This window comes from Onychomys torridus, chromosome 5 (genome assembly GCF_903995425.1).
Source record: "Onychomys torridus chromosome 5, mOncTor1.1, whole genome shotgun sequence".
In the NCBI taxonomy this organism is placed as follows: domain Eukaryota; kingdom Metazoa; phylum Chordata; class Mammalia; order Rodentia; family Cricetidae; genus Onychomys; species Onychomys torridus.
The window spans coordinates 96,540,663-96,547,829 of record NC_050447.1 but is presented as its reverse complement, the minus strand read 5'-3'; the positions used below and the strand labels follow the sequence as shown (position 1 = coordinate 96,547,829).

Here is a 7,167-nt window from a genome sequence, read left to right as displayed (position 1 = left end):
CTTGATGTTTACATGATGATTAAGAGAAGTCTTGTTTTGAAAAGACAAATACTCTGATCTCATAATTTTTAAGAATCATTTTGAATAGTTGATTCATTTTCAGTCTCACAGAAAATAATTAATCATTGCAACTACTTGCCTTCAAAGCTGAAACTATGACATGTTTTCTGTGTACCCTCCAAGTTTTTGTAAATTTAAAGATTTTTATTATTGCTGTTGTTTTATTTACAGCAATATCCCCTCCTTCCTCTCTGCCCAGTCCCTCCCTCCATCTCACCTCCCCTCTGCCCACCCCATCCACTCCTCCATTTCTATTCAGAAAAGGGCAAGAGGAGACGCCTTCTTAATTGAGGTTCCCTCCTCTTATATGACTGTAGCTTGTGAAAACTTGACTTAGAACTATCCAACTAGTCTTCAATCTCTGTTGGATTTATTCTTCGGCAGTTTATGTTATTTCCTTTGTTAAATAATTTTTTAAATTGACTTTGTGTTAATACAGGCTTTACTTTTATAAGTAGCATTGTGACCCAATCCCAGCAACAACTCAATGCCTGTTTAGGGATAAGTACAATGATAGTTGGTTCAAACTTTATATGCAAATGCAAAGGCCCAGGAATGGCTGCGTCATTTGAACTAGGAGAGAAATGGTTGTCAAGAACTGGGCTGATCTGGAGCGTGCTGAGAACCCGTTATGGTGGTAAGGCAGAGCAGGTGACCACTAATAGATCAGCGGTCCAGCCTTTAGTCCCTGTGACAGCATTAGCAAGAGGAGGAAGGGATAACCTCAGGAAGTACCAAGCCAGGGGCAGAGGAATCAGGACAGATATGGGGACTGTTTCTCTACCAACGGAGCCCCAAACCAAAGGCTCTATCTATGTAATGGATGTGGGGACCCACAGAAAGATGAAGGGGAAGTGCTACAAGTGGGAAATGATTAAGTACTAGGGATGGGTAAGGTTTTCAAGGTTCTCTATTCACAATAAAGGAGTCAGATTTATTTGCAGAAAGCCTCAATAAAAGAAGCCTCTGAATGGAAATGTCTGGGCTTGGAATATGCATACACCCAACTGTGGTGATGTATTGTGTCCCCCAATATACTGTGTCTCCCCATAAAACTTGATTGGACATCAAAGGAAAAAAAAACAGCGGGGTTGGGGATTTAGCTCATTTGTAGAGCACTTGCCTAGCAAGTGCAAGGCCCTAGGTTCCATTCTCAGCTCAAAAAAAAAAAAAAAAAAAAAACAAAAAACAAAAACAAAAACAAAACCCAGCCACTATATAGAAGTCAGGCAATGGTAGCACACGCCTTTAATCCTATCACTTGGCAGGCAGGGATCTGTCTGGATCTCTGTGAGTTCAAGGCCACATTGGGAACAGAGCCTGGCACGGTGGCACATGCCTTAAATTCCAACACTAGTTAACCATGAAGGTCTGGAGGTCTGTACAGACAGATAGGAAGTGGCAGAGTTTGGCAGGAAGAGGAAGTGATATAGCTGGATGGAGAAAGCAAATCAGATGGCAGAACAGCAAGGCATATAGATGTGGGTAGACAGGAAGTAGCTCTCTTTGGAAGCTACAGAGGTGGTGAAGTGAGGTTAGCTGTGACTTTCCCTGGTCTCTCAGGTTTTCGCCCCTATATCTGGCTCTGTGTTTTTTATTTAATAAGACCATTTAGAAATTCATCCACAATTGGTACCCAACATGGTCTCCAGATGAGGCAAAAGCCCATGGGCACAATCTCACTCAGCAAAGACCAATGGTCTTCTAGACAGTGCAGAATACTGCTGGGACCACACAGCCTACATGCTCCCTTCTCTCTCTTAGTAGTGATGATTCTCTTGGAAGTTTTAGTGTCATTTTGTCAATCATGCATGGGACAGATATGATCATTCCTGGAAACACCATTTTTTTTCTTGAATATATTCCCCTAAAATTCTTTTGGAGTTGATGTTTCCCAATGTCTTGTCTGGGGATACCAGCTATCATCACTTCAGATCCCAGGAGCTGTTCTGATTCAGTGCTGACAGAATTGGAGGCAGATCACCCCAATTTCTGTAAATATGTTTTGAACAATATTGTTGTTCTTGAAAATGTGTGTCTATGTGAATCACCTTTTGGTTTTGTAAAGACGGGATGTACCTGGCTCGATATTTGACCAAGCTAGCAAAATGATAAGTGTTGTTTGGGTTTAAAGATGTTTTGATTTAAAAGTTGGGAAAAACATATTTGACATGCTTGTTTTTGCTGGAGGTTAACATTGGAGGGTGGGAAAAGCTTGTTTGTTACTATGGGAAAACATGCTTGTTTTTTATGTATAAATAAAGACAGCTGGAGCTATTCCAGGCTGACCATTTGTGTGAAACTCATCTTGTGGTCAGGGAATTCATTTCTTCATGCCAATGCCCCTTCCCTGTCTTAGGACCTGAACCCAGGCTGCAGCTGGACTGTGACACATCACCACACTTGAGCATAATTTGGAGAAAGTAACATTTACAAATATCTATAATCAGCTAGATGTGGTGACAAACGACTATGATCCCAGCACTTAGAAGGTAGAGGCAGGAGGATTAGAAATTCATGACCATCCCTCACTAAATAATTATCTTGCTAGATGTTCAAGGCCAGCCAAGAATAAATGAGACCTTGAAATCAAAAGAAAGAAAGAAAGAAACAAAGAAACAAAGAAAGAAACAAAGAAACAAAGAAAGAAGGGAGGGAGGGAGGGAGGGGGATAGGGGGAGGGAGGGAGGGGGAGGGGGAAGGGAGGGAGTGAGGGAGGAAGCCTTACCAGAACTCTGGAGGTTGGGAAAACATAGCTACTGTCTACCTTCAAAGAGCAACTGCCATTCCACCTCTGGAAGCCTTAGAAACTCCATGTTAAATGGCAATGGGTAAGGCCAGCAGGAAAGACACATTGCTGACAGTAGGGAGGTGGTGAGTTTCTTCCACAATTCATTCATACAGAGACATTTTCCTCCGGGAAATGTCTCTGAGCACTAAGGAAAACAAATGGAATATTTTTGACCGAATTTCTTCGGGGAGATTTTTACCTGGATGGAAATGCTATGTCCAGCTTTCAGCACTAGGTTAGCAAGCAAACTTTTGTAAGTAACACCATGTCACACGGTAAAGACTCGCCTCTGGCAAATGACCTATGAGGCCCTGGGGACTCAAGCCCAGGGTGACACCCTAAGAAAGCCACCCTGTAACATGAATCTTAAAGAGTCTTATTAATAAAACTCAACCCCTAGGCCAGTTATTGGGGTGAATGCTGGAAGATCAGAGAAGCAGAACAAGCCACAGCTATCTCACCTTGCTAGTTCCTCAGGTGATCTTGTTTCCTCAGGCTGGGAGCTTCTGAGTCCTCCTCCACATGAATCTCAGCTGAACTGTGTTGCTCCAAAGCTTAAACTAACTACATGCTTTTTCCTCTTTAGTTCCTGGTCCTCACGCCTTATGTACCTTTTTCTTTCTGCCCCCACTCCCTGGGATTAAATGTGTAGGTCACCATGCTTAGCTGTTTCTAAAGTGGCCTTGAACTCAGAGATCTGGCTAGCTCTGTCTCCCAAGTGCTGGGATTAAAGGTGTGTACCACCACCGCCCAACTTCTATTATGGCTTACTCTTCCCATTTTCTAGCCACCATTTCTGGCTCTGTTCTAGTGGCTGTCTCTTCTCTGACCCCAGGTATGTTTATTTCGGGGAACACATAATATTTCAGGGAACACAATACCCACCACACCACCCACCCCATCATGCACTGGCGTCAGTAGGTTCTATTCTAATTTGGAGTTTAGGATGCAGCAATGTTCTAAGAGTTCCTTCTGGACCTTTCTCTTTTATTTTATTTTACTCATTTATTTGGGGGATTTTTGAGGCAGTTCCACTAAATAACCCAGGCAGTCCTCCTGCCTCTGCCTCCCTAGTACTCCTAGTGATTACAGGCTTGAGCTATTGCAAGATTTTCTCCTAATTTTAGGAATACTGATAATTTCACTGACCCTGCAGGATTTCACCAAGCCGTAAACCATTCTAACTTGCTTATGTCCTCCTTGAACTTTGGCAGGGGGTGCATTTAGAATTCTGTATCTGATATTTCAGTGTTCATCTGATATTCAAGACTGAGGAAGAAAGCGGGCTGAGCCGACGCAGACTGCTCTTGTTAAAAACTGCAGTTCCTGCGACCCTGGGCAAGCAAAAAACAAGAGCTGGTACCTCATAGTGGTGGCTCTGGGACTCGACGAATGAAGAAAACACTGTGTTTCTTAACAGAGCTTAGCACAGTCCAAAGCTAGGGAGGTATTACCCATCAGGCCCTAAACTTCTGACGCGGAGTTATGAGAACCATATGGAAGGGCACTGCTCCATCTCCTGCCCTGCAGCCCCCCCCCCCGTACCACCACCTGCTGATAGCTCTGCCTTGGGAGGGTTAGCCAGCCGGTGAAGCGCTGCTGACTGGTGCTCCTAGTGAAAGAGGCTTGACACGTGAGTACTTGACTTGCTTCTCCTCCCGTGGATCAGGTTTCAGTTTTGTTGTTTCACGTAGTTGAGGCATAAATGTGCCAGATTTTGTGGTGTGACCAGGGAAGAACAAATAATACGTTCAAAGAGGACAAGTAAGCTTAACAGATACACATACGTTTCCTGACAGAAAGAGCTTTTCTCTTTCTTTCCTTTTCTTAATAGACGTAATTGCAAGTAATTGTTTAGTATTTTATATCTGTTCTGTTAGTTTACATGAGAAACAACAACCCCAATACCAAATGGCCTACACAGTGGTAACAACCTGCTCTCTAACTTTCTAAGCACTTTCGCTGATAGCAACACGTGAACATTTATCACAGTTTTATTACTTGTTTTGTTTTGTTTGGAGACATCTATCTATCCTGGAACTCGGCTCTGTAGCCCAGGCTGGCCTTGAACGCAGAGGTCCACCTGCCTCTGCCTCCTGAGTGCTGGGATTAAAAGTGTGCGCCACCACTGCCCGGCTAAGTTTATGACTCTTTAAGGTAAGATTTCACACATAGGAAGACTGGCCTCACACTCATGGCAATCCTCCTGTCTCAGCTTTCCAGTTATTGGGATTATAGGTATGAGCCACCACTCCCAGCTTGAATTCTTTTCCTTTAGAAAACTGATTATTAACTGCAATGGTTTAACTAGATGAAAATACCTGTTCACCTTAATTGTAGTGATTCGATTTTGGATTAACTTTGGATTGCTTCAGTAACTCAACTATTTCGGGGGTGGGTCTGTTTTGTTCTTTTAGCGTTTTGTTGTTGTTTTCTTTTCTTGCTTACTTGGACACTGAAATAACCAATGACCAAGACGATGAACACAAATATATTCCCCGCCCTTCACCTGGAGAGAGAATGGTCTCTCAAATGTCAGTGAGATCCTTTAGTTAACAGCCTAAGTTCCCCGTCGGACCAGTCCTGCCTTAGATACATCACTTTTCAACCAAGTTCACACTGATCCACCATAGGATCAATGCCAAATCCAGGGAACAGAAAGTGGGGAGGGGTGACAGTGGGGAGAAATGAATGAAAAGGAAGCAAAGAGCCCGGTTAATAGAGACCCAGAAACAGGGAATTGGAAGAAGCTCTGTATGAAAGGCTGGAATGTTCCTTCCCTTGAATGCAAACTCAGCCAGAACTGAATGGAGTCAAGCCAAGACCACTGCTTTGCCTGTCCAGTCCTGTGTGCCAGGCACTGGTCCAACCCATTGAATATGTGCCAAATAAGCTCACTTCTCTTTTTGTTGTGGTTTTGAAATCTTCTTTATGATATCTGACTCAGACAATTTTGAAGATTTAGCTGGAGGAAGGCTATTAAAACACTCATACAAAAGGTTTCTGGGAATCTTTCATGAGAGAAGAAATTATAAAGATCAATTTCTTGCAGGATGAGGTGGCCGAGTGGTTAAGGCGATGGACTGCTAATCCATTGTGCTCTGCACGCGTGGGTTCGAATCCCATCCTCATCGACTGTCAGATGGTTTTGCATCAGTCCTAACTGCCAAGTGTTTGGGAGTTTTGTTTTTACTTTGGAGTTTAAATTTGTTTTAAATTTTAAAGGGAATCTTAGGTAATGGACATTCTCTTTTGATAAGTTAATTCTTTATCATCAAAAGTAATTCCCTCCAATCTTTCCATTCTCTGGTATCACACTTGATCTTTATTCCTGCTGTCAACTCAATTTTATCAGGCAACTTATTTGATTCATGCCTCATAGTCCCATCAAATTTTTATTTCCCACTAAGAATCAAATGAATTGAAGGCAGAGGAATGTTGCAAGCCGCAGAAATATACAAAGTAGGATTTAAGCTGATTATGACAAAGCTAATACCTGGAAAAAGCCAAAGGCCTTCCAGAGGTCAAGCTGAGGCTCAAGGAGCCTTGGTGATATTTGGCTTTTGATTATCAGCCGTTTCCTGCTATGAGTTTCTTGTGTGCTACTGTAGCTTTTCCATCATTTACTGGGCACCATTTCCCCTCTACTAAAGGAATACTTAGATAACCTTGTGCACTAACAGCTATGCACAGCCAGAACCCCAGTTCAAGCCTCCCTGTAATTATCATCATTGGCAGCATCCGGCCAGGTCCATCCCCAGACAGGAAAGTACCTTGTCAGAGATACCTCTGTCCTCTCTAAGAACAGACTTAAGCATCCAGACTACCCATTTGAGAAGGCCTGGCAGATGTGCCAATTAAGCTTAACTATCTCCTTTCCCAAATCTTACCCCCAGTTCCAGATCTCCCTTTAACTATCACCAGAGGCATCTACCTGTACACAGGTTGCCTAGTGACCTAGCATACATTCCCCCACCCTGCAGAAAAAAAATGACAGATAGCTTGGACAGATAGGAGCCACAGGAAAAAAAGAAGGCAGTTTTATTTTCTCCCATTAACCTAGCAACTTACAGATTCTTAACATTTTCTACCAATCACATATAGTGGAGCATACAAGATCCTTCTTCTTAGATATTACCCAAATTTAGCCTTTAGTTAATTCATTTCCCCGCAACTCACTTCTTTGGGTTGCAAATGATAATTAATAATTACTGGCCCTCTATGTGATTCTTATCCCCCCTCCATTTGACCCTGGAAACCTGGTGGTCACTGCCTGAGGAAAATTCTTACCTTCCTTTATGACCCTGTAGAATTCA

The 7,167-nt window shown here is 42.8% G+C and overlaps 1 non-coding gene across 1 annotated transcript; it reads left to right on the top strand.

The window, feature by feature from the left end:
- Nucleotides 1-5,903: 5,903 nt before the first annotated feature.
- On the top strand, nt 5,904-5,985 carry Trnas-gcu. Its single transcript has one exon. It is a non-coding gene; the product is annotated as a tRNA-Ser (tRNA).
- The last annotated feature ends 1,182 nt before the right edge of the window (nt 5,986-7,167 follow it).